Here is a 25181-nt window from a genome sequence, read left to right as displayed (position 1 = left end):
CATTGTAGAGGAATGAGATTCCAGATTCAGGGAAAGAGGCAATAACTGTGGTTGTTCCTAAAGAAGGAAAAGATCTTACCAATTGTGAACCATACAGACCTATTTAATTAATGTGGCTGCAAAAATGTATGCCAATGTGCTAGCAAACAGATTGAGTATCGTCTTGCCCAATATGTTCACCCTCACCAATCTGATAAACTCTGAATTCTTCCTGCAAGCTGCTTTCTTTGAATGCTGAAAAAGCCTTTGACTGGCTGGAATGGGAAACCCCAGTGCTCAATTTGTGCCAGGACTTGCCTGAGCCCCAGGACCTGTAGGCTTGGCAGTTCATAGCCCTGGCATCTCTGGGCTTGCTGCATCAGTTATAAAAGTAAAAATATTGCTTAAGCCCCGGCACCTAATTGTTTGAGCCCTGGCACCTCTTTCATTACAAATTAAGCACTGGGAATACCTCTGACAGATTTTGGTGAAGTTTGATTTGGGAAATCAATTTTAAATGGGCATAATGGCTTGATATAGTCATGCTCAAGTATCTGCTTTAGTTAATGGTCATCAATCCTCTCCTTTTAATTTGTCTGCAGGTATATGAGACTGTTAGTTTGCCAATGGAGCCATTTGCAATATATTTCAAAATGTCTTCTGAATTAGAACACACAATAGCTTTGTGTATCAATGATGTCTTGTTACATCTGCAGGATCCAGAAGCCTCATTAGAAATTATGCAACAGACATTGGCATCAGGCTTCAAAATAAGCTATGATAAATCTGAAATTTCAGGAATTAATATTCCCAAAAGGATCAAAATAAATTTATCAGCTACATACATTTAAATGAGTAAAGGAATCTTTAAAATATTTAGGAATAAGTATGCAAAGAAACAGAAAAAACATCTTAAAGCCAATTCCCTACAGTGTGGAATAAAATAAGGGTATGTCTACACTATGAAATTAGGTCGATTTAATAGAAGTCGATTTTTTAGAAATCGATTTGATACAGTCGATTGTGTGTGTCCCCACTAAGCGCATTAAGTCGACGGTGTGCATCCACAGTACCGAGGCTAGTGTCGACTTTCGGAGCGTTGCACTGTGGGTAGCTATCCCACAGTTCCCACAGTCTCCGCCACCCATTGGAATTTTGGGTTGAGCTCCCAATGCCTGATGGGGCAAAAACATTGTCACAGGTGGTTCTGGGTACATGTCGTCAGGCCCCCCTCCCTCCCTCCGTGAAAGCAACAGCAAAAAATCATTTCTCGCCTTTTTTCCTGGGTTACCTGTGCAGACGACATACCACGGCAAGCATGGAGCCCGCTCAGCTCACTGTCACCATATGTCTCCTGGGTGCTGCTGGCAGATGCGGTACTGCAGTGCTACACAGCAGCATCCCCTTGCCTTGCCTTGCCTTGCAGACGGCAGACGGTGCAATACGACTGCTAACTGTCGTCGTCATCCTGTGGGTGATCCTGGCCGACCTCGGTTAGGTTCGTCGGGGGCACCTGGGCAGACATGGATTCTCCTGGCCGGCCTCGGTGAGGTCGGTCGGGGGCGCCTGGACAAAAATGGGAACGACTCCAGGTCATTCTCTTCTTTAAGTTTTGTCTAATGGAGATTCAGTCCTGCCTGGAATATGATGCCAGCTGGAGGCTTCTGCCTCAGGCTGCTCTCCCAGTCGGCAGCATTGTGCGGTCACGCCTACCCCTTGCTCCCATGGCTCATAAAGCCTGGACAGTAGTAAGGAGCAGTTCAGCTATAGGCTGAGCAAGTGCATAATGGTGGTAGAATTTGCCTTTGGACGTTTAAAAGCTCGCTGGCGCAGTTTACTGACTTGGTTAGACCTCAGCGAAACCAATATTCCCATTGTTATTACCGCTTGCTGTGTGCTCCACAATATCTCTGAGAGTAAGGCGGAGACATTTATGGCGGGGGAGGGGGTTGAGGCAAATCGCCTGGCCGCTGATTACGCGCAGCCAGACACCAGGGCAGTTAGAAGAGCACAGCAGGGCGCGCTGTGCATCAGAGAAGCTTTGAAAACCAGTTTCATGACTGGCCAGGCTACGGTGTGAAAGTTCTGTTTGTTTCTCCTTGATGAAAACCTGCCCCCTTGGTTCACTCTACTTCCCTGTAAGCCAACCGCCCTTCCCTTCCCCCTTTGATCTCTGCTTGCCGAGGCAATAAAGTCATTGTTGTTTCAAATTCATGCATTCTTTGTTAATTCGTCACACAAATGGGGGGATAACTGCCAAGGTAGGGGTAGGGGTGGGGGTGGAGGAGGGAAGCACAGGGGTGGGGTAGTTGTAAGGGCACCCCCTAGAATGGCATGCAGCTCATCATAGAAGCGACATGTCTGAGGATCTGACCTAGAGCCGCCGTTTGCCTCTCTGGTTCTTTGGTAGACTTGCCTGAGCTCCTTAAGTTTCATGTGGCACTGCTGCGGGTCCCTGTTATAACCTCTGTCCTTCATGACCTTGGAGATTTTTTCAAATATTCTGGCATTTCGTCTTTTGGAACGGAGTTCAGATAGCACCGATTCATCTCCCCATACAGCAATCAGATGCAGAACCTCCCGTTCGGTTCATGTTGGCGCTCATTCAAAAGTTCCCGGGGCTTTTTCCTGAATAGCTGGCCAGTGCATCTGAGCTGAGTGCTGTCCAGAGCGGTTATGTGTGGTGGACAGGTGCAGGGTTAAATCGATCTAATGCTGCTAAATTCGACCTAAACTCGTAGTGTAGACCAGGGCTAAGAGACTAGGAGGAATGGAACAAATATGAAGTATTTTGCCTAGGCAGGGTAGCCTTAGCCTTGGTCTACACTATGAGTTTAGGTCGACTTTAGCAGCGTTATATCAATTTAATCCTGGACCCGTCCACACAACGAAGCCATTTTTGTTGACTTAAAGGGCTCTTAAAATCGATTTCTGTACTCCTCCCCGATGAGGGGATTAGCAGTGAAATCGACATCACCGGGTTGAATTTGGGGTAGTGTGGATGCAATTCGATGGTATTGGCCTCTGGGAGCTATCCCAGAGTGCTCCATTGTGACCGCTCTGGACAGCACTCAACTCAGATGCACTGGCCAGGTAGACAGGAAAAAGCCCTGGGAACTTTTGAATTTCATTTCTTGTTTCGTCAGCATGGCGAGCTGATCAGCACAGGTGACCATGCAGTCCCAGAATCGCAAAAGAGCTCCAGCATAGACTGAAGGGAGGTACTGGATCTGATCGCTGTTTGGGGAGATGAATCCGTGCAGGCAGAACTCCGTTCCAAAAGACGAAATGCCAAAATATTTGGAAAAAAAATCTCTAAGGGCATGATGGACAGAGGCTACAACTGGGACCCGCAGCAGTGCTGCGTGAAAATTAAGGAGCTCAGGCAAGCCTACCAAAAAGCCAAAGAGGCAAACGGCCACTCTGGGTCAGAGCCCCAGACATGCCACTTCTACGATGAGCTGCATGCAATTCTGGGGGGGACCCCCCCACCACTACCCCACCCCTGTCCGTGGACACCTGCAAGAGGGGAAGTCTCACACAACAGGGAGGAGGATTTTGGGGATGAGGAAGATGAGGAGATGGAGGAGGAGGATGATAGCGCTCAGCATGCAAGTGGAGAAACCATTCTCCCCGACAGCCAGGAACTGTTTATCACCCTGGAGCCAGTACCCTCCCAACCCGGGCTCACGGATCATGAAGCTGGAGAAGGCACCTCTGGTGAGTGTACATTTGTAAATATAATGCATGGTTTAAAAGCAAGCATGTTTAATGATTAATTTGCCCTGAAGACTTGGGATGCATTCATGGCCAGTACAGCCCCTCCTTTTAAATGGCCAACCCAACGGCTGCTTGGTATGGGAAAGGAGGGCGCTGCTGTTTAAAACCATTCCCACATGTTATGAAGGTTGAAGAAGCCGAAAGACTGTGGCTTACCATGGCTGCCTGCAAGCTGAAATCTGTTGCCCGGCCCTGCGTGTGTGATCTCTCACACCAAACCGGCAGGCCCTCAATATAAGAGGCAAAATGCGACCTTGTACCGAAAGCACATGTGCTATGTAATGTTAACAGCTTGGTTCACTGTGAAAGAGTCTACCCATTGTTCTCTAAAATGTGTCTTTTTAAATACTACTCTCCCTTTTTTCCTCCTGCAGCTGCAAATGTTTCAACGCTCCCCCTATCATCTCCGTCCCAGAGGCTAGCGCAGATAAGGCGGCGAAAAAAAACCCACACTTGCGCTGAAATGTTCTCTGAGCTCATGCAGTCCTCCCGCACTGAAAGAGCTCAGCAGAATGCGTGGAGGCAAACAACGTCAGAGTCCAGAAAGCAGAAAATGAATGTGAGGACAGGAGGGGCGAGCAAGATGAGAGGTGGCAGGAGCAAGAGGAGAGGTGGAAGCAGCGTGATGAGAGGAGACAGGATGCGAATGCGGAGGCTACTGGAGGATCAAACTGATATGCTCTGGCGTCTGGTGGAGCTGCAGGAAATGCAGCCAGGGCCGACGAGAGGGAAGCCGGTACAAATTACTGGGGCCCAGTAATTTTTTTATCCTGTTGCACTTTCATTAATAAGGAATTTATTCCTAGGAATAAACAAATTCCAAGTGACTACTGTTGTGAGAAACAACTGAGATTACTGAATTCAGACAGCTGTTCTTGGGTCCTGGTTTGAAATCATACCAAGAGATATGTAATATAAAGATCCCATATTTTTAGGATTTACAGGATAAACAAACATTTTATATGTGAACTTTGGATACAAGGCAGCTCTGTCTAGACCTTTAACTGCATTTGAGAAGTTGACCCGGGAGCAAGCTAGAATAAATGATTTAATTTCTAAGATATATACAACTGAGTGCAAAAGAGATTGATAAAACAACCCAGATGAAAAGAATGGAGAGGAATGTGGACAAAAATTAATCTGGTTGATTGGGTCTCTATATGGGAAGAGGGGCACTACATTTTCCATTTGGGTAGAGCGAAGAAAAATTTTATAACAGTTATTGTATAGATGGCATTTGACTTCAGTTAAAATCTAGCATATATTTGCTACTAGGGAGGTGCTCTGTTGGAGGGGTTGTAGAGAACGTACTTGCCCATGTGGTGGTTGTATTCAGGAATTAGATGGTCTGGGGAAGAAATTAAAGAGATCCATCTTATCACAAAATGCCGGCTTCCAAGAGATCCTCTGACATGCTTACTTAATGCTTCAGTAAAGGATCTGCATTTTGAACAGAATGACAAATTAATTTCTTTATAGTTATCAGCTAGACTTTTATGGCACATTATTGGAAAAATGCGACTCCTCCTGTGGAATTGTGGTACTGTATAGTAAAATATGGACTTATCCTTGTAATGGAAAAGCTTTCACACGAAGTACATAGACAAGAGAAGTGCCAAAAAGGGGCTAGGTATTTGGAAATTTGGTCACCCTTTTTAGCAGAACCAACCAGAATCTTTAGCCAGGTTCTTTGAATATTCACCTGATCCTGAACAAGTGATAGGTAACGCGAGATTTAGTTTGTTAACGTTTTATTGTAACCTTGCCGTAATAAAAAGTTTCTAATCAGACCATACATTCTTCAAACAGACTGAGATGATGTACTTAGAGCAGGCACTCAAGAGAACAGATATTAATCATGTCACCTGTTGGTATTACAAATGCACAAAAAGGGCATAAGCAACACTGGAGAAAAAACAGACCAACTGCACTGAAGATGAACTTAATCTGGATTTACACTGGTGAAACTGGAAACAGGATTTAGTCCTGCATCTGTGACTGGAGCAAGTATTTGGTTTACATTATTGTGGACAATTGTTATTTTTAGATGTGGGGAAAAAAATCGCTGGATGAGCAACGCCATTTATTTTTTTGAACAGTCCCCTTAGGCTGCCTAGGTCTGATTAGTTAAAATTATTAAGGAAGAAGTAGGTTCACTGCTACCCTTAGTAGAGGGGAAGAGATTAAAGATTTTGCTTCATATAAACTTTAATGACAGAAGCAAACTTTTTTTGCCATGTTTCTGATATATGTAGCAGGGATCAGAATTTAGTGGCAGAGCCAAACCCAAGAGCTTCATAATCAATGTGAGGGACAGAAAAACGTCTGAGAAACCTTGGGTCTCCTCCTTGATAATAAGTGAATTCATAGTGCCATAAGTGTTGAGACATGCTTGTTAGCCTAAGTGCAAGTCACACAACGACACTGTGTGATATGCGTTTTGCAAAGTCCTTTAAAAAAGATAAATTTAACTGGTTTTATAATCTTGCACAAAATTACATACTCTTACTATAACAGACTAAATATAGTATTATTGGCATTACTAGAACCAAAATAATGAACCACCTTTGCTCTTACCAGAGTGCCTCACCCAAAGTGTTTCAAGTAAAAAGGTGCCACTGTTTAGAAAGCATAAGAGAGCTCTTCTAATAGACTTCACGATGAATATCACAAACACTAGGCTGGGACTCTTGCCAGGAAAAACAAAACAAAAAACAAGTGCAGTCCATTTCATTTATTCTAAACACTGGATAAATGGCACACCCAATCTGGTCAAGTAACAAGTCTGGTGTTGTCTGAGGCTAGGTCTACACTACCCGCCTGAATCGGCGGGTAGAAATCGATCTCTTGGGGATCGACTTATCGCGTCTCGTCAGGACGCGACAATCGATCCCCGAATCGACGCGCTTACTCCACCAGCGGAGGTGGGAGTAAGCGCCGTCGACTGGGAGCCGCGGCAGTCGATTTTGCCGCCGTCCTCACAACAGGGTAAGTCGGATCTGATACGTCGAATTCAGCTACGCTATTCGCGTAGCTGAATTTGCATATCTTAAATCGACCCCCCCCCCTGTAGTGAGGATGTAGCCTGAGAGACTAGTCAGTTGTTTATAGGTGTGAACTGGTGTTTGTTAGTGTAACCCTTCCACTGTATTATCTTTATGCTGGTCACAAGAGCTAGTATGACTGCATAAATTCAGATCTGACCATACTAATATAGTATTACAAACCTTCAGGGTTTTTTTTTAATTTATTTAAAAAGCACATCAGTAAAGGATCATTTCTCAGCAAATATCTCTATGGGCTTTTTGTAACTAGGTTGATCTATGGATTGGGATGCATTTATTTTAACTGCAATATGGTAAATTAGGTGAATTCTACTGTATGCTATCTGTTCCTGTCATATTATTATTCTGTATAACAAGAATGACAACCAACTTCTTTTAGAATAGTTAAAGGACATTTAACAAAGAACTTTGGCAAGGGGGGGGAAGAAATGAAAGGTAGAAAACCAGGGGGAAAAAATTGAATGCATTACTCAGAAATGTGAACAATACTTATCTAAATTGCAGGAACAAATTATGGTGAAGGAGAAGAGGGGGTTCAATTTAAATTACACTTAAATGCAACTGTATCTCCTGCAAAGTAGAACAAAGAGACAGACAGGTGGGGGGGAGGGGAGGGGAGGAAAATACAGAGAAGTTAAACCTTTCAAGCACGTAGTGACAAAATGCACAAACAATATTTCTCCATCAGAGACACCATGACGTTGTTGATTTGGGCTTGAGTTTGAAGCGACAGTTGTCCAGGGCTTGGATATGAAGTTAAAAAAAAAAAAGTTACTTGTTCATTTTTGTTTTACACTACAAATCAAATTCTAGCTGCAGATGCATTTGTGCTGCACTCACTGAAGTTCCTAGGAACCAGGTTCAGAGATCGTAGGGCTAAATTCAACTCTCATTTTTAACTGCTTCCCATGAAAGTGGTTATATTTACCCTGGTGACAGAAATATTTAGTCTTAAGTGTTTACAAAACTCCAGGGAGATTTATCTCCCATAGGAAAGGCCCCATATGGGGAATAAAATAATTGAGTTACTATGTGTAGTACAAGAAAATACAGAGAGTGAATAAAAATATAATCTGCCCTCCCTCCATCCCTGGAAAAATTATTGACTTCAAATGGCTGCTTTGCCATTATCCACTGTGACAAAGTTCCTCCTCTATCTTGGTGGGTCCTGCGCTTATTGGTGGATTTTCTTGCCTCAGAGATTCACCATGTGGGTTGGGTAACAGCCCAGAGACCTTCCCCTCTGGAAGAACCCACAGTCCAGGTCAGGGGTTGGCAACCTTTCAGAAGTGGTGTGCCGAGTTTTCATTTATTCACTCTAATTTAAGATTTCACGTGCCAGTCATACATTTTAACATTTTTAGAAGGTCTCTTTCTCTAAGTCTATAATATATAACTGAACTATTACTGTATGTAAAGTAAATAAGGTTTTTAAAATGTTTTAAGAAGCTTCATTTAAAATTAAATTAAAATGTAGAGCCCCCCGGACCGGTGGCCAAGACCCAGGCAGTGTGAGTGCCACTGAAAATCAGCTCACATGCCGCCTTCGGCACACGTGCCATAGGTTGCCTACCCCTGGTCCAGGTCAATTGGGAGGTTTGGGGGGAACCCGGGCCCACCCTCTACTCCGGGTTCCAGCCCAGGGCCCTGTGGACTGCAGCTGTCTATAGTGCCTCCTGTAACAGCTGCATGACAGCTACAACTCCCTGGGCTACTTCCCCATGGCCTCCTCCAAACACCTTCCTTAGTCTCACCACAGGACCTTCCTCCTGGTGTCTGATAACGCTTGTGCTCCTCAGTCCTCCTGCAGCACACCCTCTCACTCTCAGCTCCTTGTGCCTCTTGCTCCCAGCTCCTCACACTCGCACCACAAACTGAAGTGAGCTCCTTTTTAAAGCCCAGGTGCCCTGATTAGCCTGCCTTAATTGATTCTAGCAGTTTTTTCTTAATTGGCTCCATATGTCCTAATTAGCCTGCCTGCCTTAACTGGTTCTAGCAGGTTCCTGATTACTCTAGTGCAGCCCCTGCTCTGGTCACTCAGGGAACAGAAAACTACTCATCCAGTGACCAGTATATTTGCCCTCTACCAGACTCCTGTACCCCACTGGTCTGGGTCTGTCACACCACTTATTTAGTTGCTTCAGACCCCTTGTAATCTTGGCACACTCATGAGCTTTAATTGAACACCTAAAAGTTTCACTGGAATTAAGTTTTGGATGCTCCATGCCCATTGGACTTGGCCAGGTGTGTAGGATTAGACCCGGTCTCCATTTAAAGTAACACAAAAGTACCCTTAATGTTACTGGTTGACAAATCTCAGGCATTTGGTTCAGATGAGCACTCAAAAGCACAGCTGCTTATGCAAAACTTATTGTTTTACTATTGTTTGTTTAATGGTAGCACTTAGAGGCATCAACTGAGATCGGGACCCCATTGGTCGGTCTTAGATTGTAAACTCTCTGTGGCAGGGATCATCATCTTGTTGTATTTCTACAATGCCTAGCCCTATGTGGCCTTTGTCCATGACCGGGCCAGTTAGGTGCAATACAAACAATATATAATAACTGTTCTAGGCACTGTACAAATACACAGTAAGAAAATTTAAATGGATAAAAAGTGGGAGGAAAAAAATGTACAGTTCTCATTTTACAAGAGGAACTGAGACACAAAATTAAGTGACTTGCCCAAGGTAACAAAAAATCTGTGGTGGTTTTAGGAATTATATTAGATTGCCTGAGTGCAATGTCTTAACCACAACACCATCTTCCTCCTGAATTTAAATCTTCCCTGCTCTGAAGCAGTGTTGGAACTGTCTTTTGTGAGATATCTGATACTGCCCACTTCCTGTTTCTGGTTGGGCAGGAAATGCCATGGAACACATCCTTTCTTACGGTATTTCAGCATGTCGGCTTTCATTGCCATTTGGCACGCAGATTAAGGCTTTAAGCAAAAAGGCATTAAATTTTGTAGCAAAATAAAAACTGGAAAGACAGAGGAAGAAGTTCTAACCTCAGTTACCCCAGATTTTGAATGGTAAGGAGGATCAAACACATTGACCTCAGCGGGTTCATGCCATGTTACTGGAGCAAAATTTATCAGCTACTGTAAATTATAAACCGGATTGTGTGAAGTCAGTGCAGAATTTGGCCCAAAGTCACCTTGTTGTTCTTGCATGCATTTTTTTCATCTCATGAAAATTAATCACGATTAATCAATTTTCCATGGAGTCATTTCTAAGCCCAAAATAAACACAAGTACACATATCAAAGGATGTAAACAGAATGGGAGTACAGAATACTTCTTCGTTATAAGGCTTTCCTGTCATACAGCTATTACAGAGAGAGAGAGAGAGAGAAAGAGCTCAAATTCAGTCTCTGCAGATCCACTGTAACTGTAATATGGAAATCTTTTGACTCACATAACAGTTTAACAGCTATATTCTGTTTAGCCTCAACAAACTCCATCTCTTCTGTGACCTAATTATTATTATTTACCTACAGTAAACAGCCAGTGCTTTGATCTATTAAATCTTTAAACCCAAACATAATCAAACCCAAAGCTTAGTTAAATTCAGCAAATAGTCTGATAATTTTCAGATCTTCTCTCTCTGACTAGTACCCAGAAATAAGAGACACTACTCTCAAGGGCTTTCTATCAATCTGTTTACAAAGATTGTCAGTCGTAGTTTTAAAGAGAAATTAGTCGTGAAATTATCTTCTTACACTGTAGTTATTTAATACCTCAGGTTGACAAATAAGACCGACTTGACATATATATTTCCCCCCCCCCCCCCCCCTTCTTTGGAAAAAAGTGGCTTTTGAAAATAAGATGCTGTTAATATTTCTCTCAATAAGATTTCACAGGACTTTTTCAAGTTCATATATGCTACAGTAAACATGACACTCTGAAATGCAAATACATTACACTCATAATTATGATATTAGGGAACCATAATTATGACGCTAATGTTTCATTAAATAAGTTATTCTAATTTTTCCTCACCCCTTTGTAAATCGTGGAAGGGACTGTGTCTTTAACTGTTTTAGACATAGCATGTTTTTGTATACTCAAATTATTTATTTTGGCTGAATCTAGACTGTCTAAGATAGGTTTGTGGCTCTGGGAGAGAGACAATTGTTCATGCCTGTCTATAGAGAGCATGGGGTTAGGAATAGATAGGGCTATGCAAAAATTGTCACTTGAGGTACAGCCATGCAAAAAACAATGAGGAGTCCGGTGGCACCTTAAAGACTAACAGATTTATTTGGGCATAAGCTTTCGTGGGTAAAAAACACCTCACTTCTTCAGATGCATGGAGTGAAAATTACAGATGCAGGCATTGTTATACTGACACATGAAGAGAAGGGAGTTACCTAACAAGTGGAGAACCAGTGTTGACTGGGCCAATTCAATCAGGGTTGATGTAGTCCACTCCCAATGATTGATGAGCAGGTGTCAATGCCAGGAGAGGGAAAGTTGCTTTTGTAATGAGTCAGCCACTCCCAGTCCCTATTCAAGCCCAAATTAATGGTGTTAAATTTGCAAATGAATTTTAGTTCTGCCATTTCTCTTTGAAGTCTGTTGTTGAAGTATGGCTACTTTTAAATCTGTTATAGAATGTCCAGGGAGATTGAAGTGTTCTCCTACTGGATTTTGTATGTTACCATTCCTAATCTCTGATTTGTGTCCATTTATCCTTTTATGTAGAGACTGTCCAGTTTGGCCAATGTACATGGCAGAGAGGCATTGCTGGCACATGATGGCATATATCACATTAGTAGATGTGCAGGTGAATGAATCCCTGATGGTGTGGCTGATGTGGTTGGGTCCTCTGGTGGTATCACTAGAGTAGATATGGGGACAGAGTAGGCAATGAGGTTTGTTACAGGGATTGGTTCCTGGGTTAGTGTTTCTGGGGTGTGGTGTGCAGTTGCTGGTGAGTATCTACTTCAGGTTGGGGGGCTGTCTGTAAGCAAGGACTGATCTGCCTCCCAAGGTCTGGGAGAGTGAGGGATCGTTTTCCAGGATAGGTTGTAGATCATTGATGATGTGCTGGAGAGGTTTTAGCTGGGGGCTGTATGTGATGGCCAGTGGTGTTCGGTTATTTTCCTTGTTGGGCCTTTCCTGTAGTAGGTGACTTCTAGGTACCGGTCTCACTCTGTCAATCTGTTTCCTCACTTTCCCAGGTTGGTATTGTAATTTTAAGAACGCTTGATAAAGATCTTGTAGGTGTTTGTCTCTGTCTGAAGGATTGGAGCAAATTGTAGACAATGGATTGTGTTACCTTGGAGGCAGACCTTGGGAGGCAGACCAGTCCGTGCTTACAGACAGCCCCCGAACCTGAAGCAGATACTCACCAGCAACTACACACCACAGAAACACTAACCCAGGAACCAGACAGACCTTGGGAGGCAGACCAGTCCTCATGTGTATAACACATCCGTGAAATTTGCTATTTGTGCCATGACCAACATGTGAAAATTGTGTGATTTCTCCATGATTTAAGTAGACCCCTACTCATTGTACATTTTTAAAAGAAGGACAAGGATAACAGTAACATGATCGGGGGATAGTTAAGTAACACATTTTGTTGGTTACATTAACTTCACCCGATTATATTTCCTGTAGTCAAAAGAGAAGTTATTTTTTTAGAAAGGATTTGAATGTGATGAGGAAAATAGGTTGGTCTATAAGTTTGAGGATAGTTTACATGCTGCCCCTATGCATGAAATGCAGGGTCAGAGATGGGAGTGAGAGAAGAGAAAAAAGGGGGCATCAAGGATGGCAGAGAATGGAGAGGACAAAGGGGAACACAGAAAGAGACAAGATCACAGTAACAGGTTGTGGTTGAGGGTATAAAGAAGGCAAGGATGATGATCTTGATATCTAGAGCAGTGAGGAACCAATGAAGTCAGATGGGTGGGCTGAAACAGTGGGCAAGAGATGATTTTTATCTAGAGCATCTTGGGTGGACTGGAGACTTATGCCACTTCAACACCAAGCACAGGGCCCTAGATACTGGAAAGGCCACCAAGAGAAGGCTTGAAGTGGCCACAACTTTCCTTCTGCCAGGCCCGGTACGGAGTCAATGTGACCCAAATCCTGAAGAAATGGCCAGGGAGCAGTGTGGGCATGGTAGCAGAAGAATATGCTGAAATAGTGAATTTATGAGCAACATCTACCAGCAGGGCATGAATGACATTGCAGTGGAAATTCAAGTTTCTCCTGTAGTAGGGGATGCCACTGCCTGTCCTCCCCATAAATCTTCCGAAGAATAAACAGACTATCTGTAGAACCTGAACTTTCTAGCTTGCAGGTATTAGTCCTTTGCTAACGCCAGCAAACAGGCCCTGCATGAACCAGACTCTGCAGGATTCACCCAGCTGTAGTCCAAACATTCAGCTTCCAAACCTATATTTAGCTTTGTTTTTACCCTCCGTTCTCTGTACTTTCTGCTCTCAAATCTATCATCTCTAAATTTAAGTGTGTTATTTTTAACTACAATTTGTGAAGTCTCTTGACATGTTTCTGCAGTAGCTTCATCTTTTCACTAGTCATGGAGAGAAAGCATCCAATTAGTGATTTTGACACTTGATTGCATTAAATAAAGTCTTTTAGGTATTTTCCAGTGGGATGGAGTTCCCAGCAAGACATATACAAAGTGAAGGGGAATAGTGAATGACAGCCAATGAACTATCCCTACTTGGAAAGCTTTGGAGGAGTGCAGCTGTGGAGTAAACTTTCCCAGAAACAAATGACACGTATACAGCCATGGTATAAGACAGACCCAGAGGAAAAACCAGCACAATGGAAGCCCCACAAAGACCCTGATGCAGAGTTAATAATTGGTTCATGCTCAGAGTGCACACTCTCCACTACCCATGAAAATAAAAACTTCCTAACATGTAACACCTACTAGGGAGGGAGTCCATAGGAATATATTATAAAGTGCATGCAAGATTATAAATGGTGTTTTAAATACAAATTTAGAAATACAGCTTCCTTGCACAAAAAAAGGAGCTGACCATTAGCTTTCTATGATATAACAAAATATTTCTTAAAAAAAAAAAAAAAAAAAAAACACCCATCAACCAAGAAAACAAGGGAATTGTCATTTCTGATCAGTCTATCTAGCATCCTGATTCCCACAGCGGCCAGTACTGGTAGCTTTGGAGAAAGGTGCCGGAAACCCCAAAATGGGAAGTTTCTTCTTAGGCACATCAGTCACAGGTTAGTTTATGCCCTTAGGCCAGTGGAGCTGAATCAGTGCATTGGAAGCACATGCTGTGCCATGTGTTCAGTGCTATGGCCCTGCCCTCAAGCAAGGTGTCTCTAGAATTAAGTTGTATCTATTGCAGGTTGCGGCTTAAAAGTTTGCCTATAAAGGGCTCCAGTCTAACACACACACACACACACACACACACACACACACACACACACACACACACACACACACACACACACACACACACACACCTTGGTGTCCTCCAGAGCTTAGTTTAGACAATTTGATGGTATAATAAAACTCTCCACCACTGAGTCTTCAGAGTTCTATTTCTTGTCACAAGAAAAGGATGAGTCACCAAGACTGATCTGGATATAGTTTGCTGAAAACGATGCGGAGAGAGTATGGGCCCCGATTCTGATCTGACTCTCACATAGTGGTACTGGAATTCTTAGACTTCAGTGAATATTTAGTGAAATAGGAAAGATTTATTTGGTAACCACAGGAACACTAGGAATCATGTATCTGCTGTAGGTATTTAATAGATTTAATCTGCTGTAGGTAATGCTTCAGGGCAGGGGCCATCTTTTGTTATGTGAGGCTACAGTTCTTATCACAATGGGGCACCGATCCCTGACTGGGGACCCTAGGCAATCCTGCACTACCATAATCATTACATTCGTCCTGTGCCAGTGTACAGGGCAGAAAGTCTCTTCCATTCCTCTGTCATTTGCTACTGCTTCCATCTGCTCTGTGGTGTTGAGATCAGCTATCCTGCCCTCCGTACTAAGGGTTTTCTTAAAGTTTCTCTTGGGTGCCCTTGTTTCCTCACACCAGTTGTTTCCCACTTGATTACTTCATGTGGGAGCCTGTGTGTTTTCATCCGGAATACCTGCCCCAAATATATCCAATGCTGCCTTCTGATTCTAGAAAAGGCGAGCTGGGTGGTTGGTGACGTCTCTGATCTCCTCATTAGTAATGAAATCTTCCCACCCAATGCCCAGGGTCTTTCATAGGCATTTATTTTTCCAATGCATTTTGTTTTCTGTCTAATTTGTTTCGGTAGATCTCCAGTCTCACAGCTGTATGCTTTAGCACAGATTACATTTGAGTTGGGGGGGAAAAAAAGGCTTGGTTTTGTTCTGGTGCTGTGTGATTTCCATATGTTGTTAAGTTTAGTGAATCATAAAGCAGCCACCACAATGAAGGTGGGGGAGGAGAGAAAGAAGGATAGAACACAATTGCAAGGTTACTGCACCCAGATGAAGTCAGGCATTAACCCTTTCCCTTAAAATAAAGGAACTGACATTGAGCAGAGGTTTAGTTTCCATGAAGATTATTTGAAAGACTGTCTCTCTAGTGCCCCCTTGGGGAGAGGGCAGGCACTGCTCTGGCCTCAGAATCTGGGGCACAGCACTCTGGCTGCATTGTTCAGGGCATATGCCCCCTTGGGGGGGGGGGGAGTTAAAGCAGTGCAGAATGGTTCCACAGCCCTCTAAAAGCAGAGTCCAAGGCCTTAAGGAAACCAAAAGAGGAAAAAAGAAAAGTGACAGTCCTTCCCCTTTGAGACGGCTCTCAAGATGTTTATCTGGTCACCAACCCCTGTTTCCAGGGGCCAGTGAGCTGAGTTGCAGTCCTACTCCTTCAGAGTGCCACCCTGCACTAGGGTGACCAGACAGCAAGTGTGAAAAATCAGGACGGGGGTTGGGAGTAATAGGAGCCCATATCAGAAAAAGACCCCAAAATTGGGACATCTGGTCACCCTACCCTGCACTGAGCAGGGATACTACCTTTTAAGTAGCTGCCCAACTCCAGGTTTGACAAGCTGCACTGGGTGGAAGCTGATTGTGCTCAGAGGAGCTCTTTAACTGCTTCCTGACTGCGATGGGGATCTGCCCCTCTACACTCCCCCACGTGTCACTGAATGGGAAGTTCGCACTGAGTGAGCCTTTGCGTATTATCAAAGACCTTTACCAGCAGGATACAATGGATAAGGAGAAGCTCTAAGGCAGGGGTTCTCAACCAGAGGTACGTGTGCCCCTGGGGATACGCAGAGGTCTTCCAGGGGGTATCTAGATATTTGCCTAGTTTTACACCAGGCTACATAAAAAGCACTCAAAGTCAGTACCTGTATGAAATTTTAGTTTGTACTGACTTGTTTATACTGCTCTATATACTCTGCACTGAAATGTAAGTACAATATTTATATTCAACTGATTTATTCTATAATTATATGGTAACAATGAGAACGTAAGCAATTTTTCAGTAATAGTGTGCTGTGACACTTTTGCATTTCTATGTCAGATTTTGTAAGCAAATAGTTTTTAAGTGAGGTGAAACTTAGGGGTACGCAAGACAAATCAGCTTCTGAAAGGGGTACAGTAGTTTGGAAAGGTTGAGAGCCACTGCTCTAAGGATTGCTCAAACAACAGAACTATGATGCAAGTCAAACTTATCAGGTGGAAATAGGACAGAAGATTTTTTTTTTAATGACAGCAATATGCAAAGTTATAATCACTCCTGTAATGATCATCCCACCATCCACGGTTGCTCCCCCCAAAGAGTTTGTCCCCTGACCTTAGTGACAAATTAGCTGATACATCATGGAACTACTAGAAAGCTAAGCAGATGGCCAATCCCGCTTACAGAACAAAATCCTGGAGAACTTATTCTACTCTAAATCCTGGTGCAACCTATTCAGACACAAGTAGCAACAGTAATATGGCAGTCAGTGTTGCAAATAACTAAAAACAAGGGACAACAGTTTCAGAGCTGAATGCCAAAATTAGGTTCCTAAATCTATATTTAGACACCTAACTAGAAGTGGGCTGATTTTCAGGCTTGCTGAAACACCCCAAATCTCACTGAAATCAATGGTGCCAGCACCTTTTGGAAATCAGGCCACTTCTATTTACATACTTAAATACAGCTCTGCGAGCCCCTCTTCAGGCGCCAAGCTTTGAAAAATCATCATTTTAAATGCTCTTGAATATTGGCAGCAAAGTGCGATCTCTGTTTGTAGATTTGTGCTACATTGTGGCTTTTCCTAAGTGTCCACACACGGGGCAAAGGGCCTACCGACATTGCAGCACACAGTGCCCAGAGGAGAACAGTCTCCACAGAGTCACTACTCCCCTACTTCTGTACAGATAGGGGGCTGAGCCTTCTTGCTACTCTCCACAATACGGTCATCACAACTGAGCCGGCAGGCAGGGGACATAAGCTGTGGTTGTTCGTGGCCTGGCACAGGATTTGTCAACACTTTGGCATTTCCCCAGAAGGGGATTTAGAGGCGATCACTACTCTTGTGCAGGCTAAGATACACACAAGGAGCATGGTGGCCAAGCAAGTCTCACCCTTTATTCCTGGCTTCAGTCACATGATCTCCATCTGGGTGACACAGGGGTTAATGACAGATTCATTATCCACTCACTTGAGTTATCACTGTTACAATGCCCTGGGCAGAATTCATTGGCCTATCACTCAGATGCTGCAGCACACCTCTAAGCCTCACAATTTTTCTGCCTTCTATTTCATCTGTTTTATTTCTAGCATTTCATTTTAAGAGACAGAGTACTTTATAATTTATGAATTTCCAAAAGCTTAAACCCATGCCAGCTTCCAGAATACTGATCATTTCAACCTGAGCTGTGCTGTCCAGTCCTTTTGGATCTGATGAGCCCTGGAGAGAAGCCTATCTATTCAGAAAACCAGTTTTTCCGGGGGGAGGGGGGGAACACTTAGGTTTTTTGTAACTACAGCCAAGTTTGGAGGACTTGAAAATGTGGCTCTAACCTATGAGGAAAAAAGTTGTTTTTGTTTTTAAATGCTGTTCCCTTTTCTTGAGGTGTTCAAATATTTTAAGCTTCTTTGGTTTCAAATCCTTTGCCAGCACAGTCTGCATTGCTCAAGTCAAGGAGACTTTTGACTGAAAGAAGCAGAAGAATCGGAGAAAATCTGAAGCAATGCCTATCATTTTATACTCACTCTTCAAGGTCCCGAGCCTGCAAGTCATGTCAATGCACTGAAATCAGTAGGGCTCCATGTAGGTTCAGGATGCGCCTGCATAAATCCATTTGCAGGACTGATCCCTAAATACAGTATGCTCTGTTGGGGATAGTTTTCATAGCGGCAAGGCATCAGCTTTAAAAAAAAAAGGTTCTCTACAGGGACATAAAGTCTATTTGATTTCTAATATATTTAAAATGGAGAATGCTAAGGGATGACTGGAATTGGTAACAATGTTCATTCCAGTTTTAAAGTGTGGCCAAGGTAAATCAGATATACAGACACATCTGCTCCTTAGATTTCTCACCCATCTATCAGCCAGACCTAGTCCAGCTTAGTTCATGAGATCTGACAGTGCTCAAAGGTGTTATGAGTGCAGGCCATCTCATTATTTCCACTAGACATAAGGCCTCTCTCATAGTACCCCTGACTAATGCTACTTTTAAATTCTGTCGTTTCACTCCAATCATTATTGTACATAAGCCACGCTAAGGGAAAACTGGAAAATATCCAGGGTTAAATATTCTGGCCCACATTTTGCCCTCAGAAATTCATGTGACTGTTCAGGCAGTGCTCTTTCTGTGAAGATGTTACATAGTAAGATTATAGGTGCTAATCACATATTCATTCTCATGGGTTCCAGTTGTTGACCTGAATTTGATGGGTTAGTTTTTATGGCTTGCCACTGGTTGCATTCAACCAAAAGTTTTTATTCAAATTAGACTACAGAATCAGAAAGTTCTATATCGGGAGAGGATTTTTGGGGTGCTTGGCAAGAACGCATACACTGAGGACAATACCAAATTGATAAAAAAATTTTTGACATTAACATAAAAATAAGAAATGCAATGAAACTTAACTGCAAAACAGTAAAAGAATTTTAAAACTTCTGATGGTAACATTTCTATTATAAATACTTTAACCTAACATACTTATACCCTTCCTTGAGGATCTGGTATAGGAGGTGAAAGACCAGCCTCACTTCTGGCATGCCTGATTACACGATGGTGCTGGCTTCCCCAATGGTTAGGAATGTTGAGTGGTTATACTATACTGCACAAGCTGAGCTGCAGGGTCAGTGCAAGGATATTTTGCACCCTAGGTGAAACTTCCACCTTGTGCCCCCCTTTTCCCTCTCCTCCCCCTGGACCATCGCTTATTATAAACTTTCAAAACACTTTCAAAAATACACCCTTTTTAGTCACGTATATTTCCTTCCTTCATTCTTTCATATCAAAATCTACTAAATTTTATTCTACCTTTAGAATATCCAATTATTGTTATTAATAAAATTTATAAAATTAGAATGGTGGATACTCCTTCATACAACAACTGACAATATCAATATGACAAATTTCAACAACCTACACACGCATATTCGCACAATAGTGAGTTTGGATTCCGTGCCATTCCCGGGAGTCAGCGGTGGATCCCTGGGGAGACTAGTGGATCCAATTGGAGAGAAACCCCCATGTGGCTCAGGGGTGGGCAGGTGGCCTGAACTAGGTTCTTTGTCTGATGTCCCTTGACCCTTTTTGCTTGGTGCCAGGGAGTCCCACTTTTTTTGACTGCTTCTTGCCAGGGGTGCACTACAACCGAGACCGAGGTGCTGGGCCAAGAGTCCTGCTGAGACTGCAGTCCTGCACCGGGCGGAGTGCAGCCTCCATGAGGAGAGCCCTCAAACGAATATCACGCTCCTTCTGCGTTCTCGGACGAAAGTTTTTACAAATCCAACACTTGTCTTTCATGTGTGATTCCCCCAAGCACTTCAGAGCCGAGGCAGCGAGGAGCTGCAGGAGAGAGGCAGGGCCGCTTCTGGGGGCTGAAGGACACTCGGGGGAAGCATGGGGGGGCAGCAGGCTGAAACGCTGTAAAATTTTTTGGGGGGCACCGCTTTTTGGCACCCCCCAAATCTTGGCGCCCCAGAATTCCGCCTAGTTGTTGCACGGGCCCTGCTGAGCTGATAGAAGAAAAGAACTATCTAGTCTAACTCCAAAGCAGCTACAAGAAGGTTTAAGAAAAGAACTTACTAACTTAACTTTTTTACAAGGTATTTTATAGGATTTTGACCTATGTAATTTAGGCCCAACCTACTATACCCAAATCTTGTTTTCGTACCCTAGGAAATTTATGGATACCTTTCTCCTATAGGTTAGTGGATTAGGACAATTTTTAAATATATTAAGGATTATTTTACTTCAAAACTGCCAATTTAGGCTTTTTTGATGACCCTGAGTTGTGGTGTACCCTGCGGTTACCAACCGGTTATAGATGTGGATAGTTTCTTCCTTTGGTTTCCAAAGTTTAGGGACCATTTTTTATTTTTGTTAAAGGTTGCCAGCTTTTATGCTGACATATTTATAACTAATTCTACTTTTTGCTATATAGCAGATCTTACCGGATTTTACAGGCCGGTAGGCTTCTTGCATTTCAGCAAAAATTATTAGAAAACACATGCCTCAACACATCCTAAATTTAAAGGAATTAATACTAATAAAAATAGAAGAATAAAGAGGATTAATTTTAGAAAAAGAAACATGTTAATTAATACTGCTGGCTGGATTAGTAGGATATAATAACTAGCAAAATAATTCTATAGGCTACACAGTGGGGTTTGTGGGGAAAAGGACGATATCTGGAGCCTTTCATTTGCTCCCTGTATCAATGTAAAATCATCACATATATATTGCAAAGGACTTAACCTCCGGTGCACTGTACAACACACAAAACTGCATGTACATGTACTTGTAATCGCACTTTGCAGGCAGAAACACCTGGTACAGCTTAACACATAATTGACCCTTTCAATTGCACCTGAAGGGGGTGTGTATATAAGAACTTGATCCAAAGCCAATTGAAGACGATGGGAATCTTGGATTATGGATTAGCCCCATATTGCCTTTCAATTACAGGACTATCTTTTCAAAGAACATGTTACTAATCAGTAACATTCTAAAAGCCACAGAGGCTACATTTTTAAGCTACTGTTGAATTCACCCATGAAAGATTAATTGCATCTCTTGAAATTATATAAGACCAATGCAAAAAGTATTTAATGAAAAAATGAGATGCAGATACTAAGCCCATAAATTTAGCACCTGTGAAAGTGCACAATATAGAACAACAATCAAGGTTTGGAGTGTAGATGGCAAAAAATAATTTAAATTAAGAGATTAAGCCCCTCTTTAAATGCATTCATATCATCAGTAAGAGTATAATACTTGTAATGTTTTAAATAATATTTTCCCCGAGTATTCTCCTCTCTGAGGTTAAAGAACATACATTATGAGACCCCAAACGTAAGTCAAAGTTGACTTCAGTGAATCTACCTGGGGGTACAAAGGTCCCTTCATGTGGATCTGATTGCAACTGGGCTCTAAAATGGCAAACATTTGCCTCTTAGCAGGTTATCAGGCCACAGAGTATGTTTGGGGGAAGAATGAGGAGAACAAAATAAACTAAGCTATTGTTCTGCGACCTTGCAATCTCCTTACTAGTGGGATAGCACAAGCAGGCACAATCCCCTTTATAATGACAGCAGTCGTGCTAGTCAGAAAACGTTTGTTGAAACACTTCAGTAGGAAAAAGGTTATCTAACAGCTCCCTCCCTCCTCCCAAGTTTTGCACATTCATACTGATTTAGAGGAAATTTTCCTCCAAAGAAAGTTTTGAAACAAAGTTTGAGAAGGTGCATTTTGAAGAGATTTGTTTTCGTTCCAATTTGGATCAAAAGTTTAGAAATACCAGAATTTCCTATGAAACAGAAATCCCAAATTTTGACCAGCTCTAATGAGCTGGCACTCATTCATTAAACAAAAGAAATGGTCTGATATTGCACAAGGAGCTCACCCCCTGCTGCTATTCCATTCGGGTTCCTTCTTTCCCCAAAGGCAGAAAGGGGACCCCCCCCCTCCAGCTCAATAGTACCCCCTGTATTTCCTCTTGGGATTGCTTCCCACCCCATATGGAAGGTGTCATACCCATTAGGGGCTGTCTGTACGCATAAAGTAACCCTCATTCACCCAGTCAGCACAGTAACTCTTACAATATACTTTCATTTTACTTTTCAGATAAGGCAAACCCAAGCACAGAAGGTTGTGTGTAAAGTCCTCTTCACCTTTCAGTTCCAGTGGCTGGGCTGGGGAGGAAGGTGAGGAGTATATAGTTAGAGAATACACATTATGCTGCAGATCTCAGGCAATTCCAAATGCTGAAAGCAAGTCTTAACATATGGTCATGCTGCCAACAAAATAAAAAATTTGGCTCCTGAACTACTGAGGTCTCAGTATCACTGCAACAGAGGAATGCATTGGGGCTGAAGATAACAGGGAGGCACTCTTGATGTTGTCTCTGCTTACAGCAGCTTGTTCTTTAATTGAAGCCACTGATTTATCAGCAAGATGCAGCACAGTGAGAGAAAGGGTCTGCTGTCCAGTGGAGAGACAATCAGTGAGTTATTCCAGATATAGAGTGCACTGATTAGGAAAGGTAGGTTCTTATTTAACTATATGAATGAATGAGAAATAGGCTACGAATGTAGGGTGACCAGATGTCCCGATTTTATAGGGACAGTCCCGATTCTGGGGTCTTTTTCTTATATAGGCTCCTATTACCCCCCACCCCCTGTCCCGCTTTTCACATTTGCTGTCTGGTCACTCTATACGAATGCACAACTGAGTACGGACATGCAGAGGAATAGGAAGTACAAAATGGTAGGGTGCATAGAGTCACAGCCAAATGCTACCAATCAAAGGCATACTTGTGCCCAGCTGAAAGTAGGGTTTCTGCATACTAATAGGAGGAAGTGAGTTGGTGGCAGGAATGTTTGGTAATTATTGCAAATTCTAAGAAGGAAAATGGTGCATAAACTAGGGTTACCATTCGTCCGGATTCCCCCGGACATGTCCGGCTTTTTAAGCTAAAAATAGCGTCGGGGGGAATTTGTAAATGTCCGGACTTCCCCCTGATGCAGAGCACGCGCGGCTAACAGTGCTGCCTGCCGGCCGGTGTCAATTACATGGGGCTCCGACACTCAGCCAGAGAGAGCACGTCCTCCTCCCTCCCTCCCTGCATCGCAGATCGGCTCCGGCAGTCTGGAGCTCCTCCCCCACTGCTGCCGAGCGGCTCAGGCAGTTCCTGAGCAAGTTCACCGAGACATTAGGTGAAGAAAGGCCAACAACAAGGGGGCCAGGGGGTCGGAGAAGGGGCAGGGAGGTTTTGGAGGGGGCAGTCAAGAGACGGGGAGGGGTCGGGAGTTCGGGGGGGGGCTTTCTGGGGGGGTGGAGAAGGTTTTGGGCAGTCAGGGTACAGGTAGGGGGTAGGGTCCTGGGGGGCATTTAGGGGGGGCTTAGGAGGGGGCAGTTAGGGGACAAGGAACAGGGAGGCTTAATGGCTCTCTTAATGGCTCTCCATGCGTCTCTGGACCCTCTCAGCTGTCGGGCTTGGACGGAAACATTGCTTGAGGGTAGTGAGAGAATGGGTTATCGGTGAGGTGGGGGTGGGCGTGAGCCCGGTCAATAGGGGCAACCCCTACCAAGATCTGAGCCTTTTCTCACACGCCCGTTAGAGCTCGACATTATGCTGTTTGGGACCCCTCTTCGAGGAAAGCCTCTGGATTGCAAGTCCAACCGCTACCTCCTCGTGGTGAGAGTCGGTAACTGGCTTGGATAGCCAGGCGGATTGCGGAGGACGAACCCACATCCCACATTCAGTGGGGTGTGGGACGGGGTTGGGCAGCCCCATATGGTGCCACATGGATGCCCCCCTGGTAAGGGTAGCCTCCCCCAGGTACGGGTTGACTCCCCCTGGTAAGGGTTAGATTCCCCCTGGTAAGGGTAGTCTCCCCCAGGCACGGGTTAGTTTCCCCCTGGAAAGGGTAAGTTTCCCCCAGGTACGGGTTAGTTTCCCCCTGGAAAGGGTTAGTTTCCCCCTGAGAAGGGTAAATCTTTTAGCTATGGAAAAAAGTAATTTATATTTTTATACCGGATTGGCGCTGGACCGGGTTAATAACGCCCCCGCTGTTGGCTTTGATGCCCCGGCTGACAGTGTTAAATATATTAGGGGTGTGATTAGGGTCGCTGGACCAATGGATAAAATGGTGTGGACTATAATGAAGTCTCATGAGCATGAGAGTGAGAATCAAGTCCTCCCAGTGGAGCATGGAGAGGAGGTAGAGGAGACTGTTTGTGATGATCATGGTGAGGAGATTTTATCTATCTTACCGATGGTTTTTACAAGGGACACTTTTAATGATTTAACTATGGAAAGTTTTAATCCAGATTTTAAGTATTTAAGTACATTTGATGATCCATATGTTAGTGAATCGGGATATCTTAATGCTCATTTAGTTAATGGGTCTAGTTTATTAAATAGTTTTAGACCAAGTACTGATTTTAATAGGGATCGTAATAAGGATCTTAACAGTACTGGTAGTAATATAAATATATTAGAAAGTAGTTCGTGGAAGGATGGGGTTTTTTATTTAGAGTATCCCGTTGATAGTTTTAATTGTCCAATATGTCCCCAGATATTACCAACATTTGGTAAATGGGCCAAACACATTAATGTGGTTCATAAAAGTAAAGCCATACGAGTTGTATGTAGTAAATGTGGAAAATCTTCTCAATATCATAATATAGCTTGCCACTACCCCAAGTGCATACCCAAGAAGGAGGATACCCCAATGAAGAGCCATACGTGCTCGGTCTGTGGGCTTGGTTTTCATACTAGATCTGGATTGAGCCAACACTGTGGACATAGACACCCTGCTGTGAGGAATGAGCAAAGAAAAGAAGATATGGCTGCTAAAAGTAAGATCAAAGAGGGATCAACTAGATCTCGTATATGGACCAAAGATGAGGTTGCGCAGCTTATACAGTTGGAAAGGAAATATATTGGGAAAAGGAATATAAATAAATGTATTGAGAGCGAGATGAGGACCAAAATGAATAAACAAATATCAGATAAAAGACGAGAATTAGCAAAGAAGAAGTTAGTGGTAACAGGAGATAGGGAGGAAGTGACTGAGGTAGAGGACATTAGAGTAAATATATTAGAAATTCCGCCCCCAAGAGAGAGGATTTTCCCACTAAAAGGACATCCAGAAGTGGATTTAGTGGAGAAAA

Source organism: Emys orbicularis, chromosome 9, assembly GCF_028017835.1.
Source record: "Emys orbicularis isolate rEmyOrb1 chromosome 9, rEmyOrb1.hap1, whole genome shotgun sequence".
NCBI classification, from domain to species: domain Eukaryota; kingdom Metazoa; phylum Chordata; order Testudines; family Emydidae; genus Emys; species Emys orbicularis.
The sequence above is the reverse complement of the archived record's forward strand: the minus strand, read 5'-3'. Positions refer to the sequence as shown.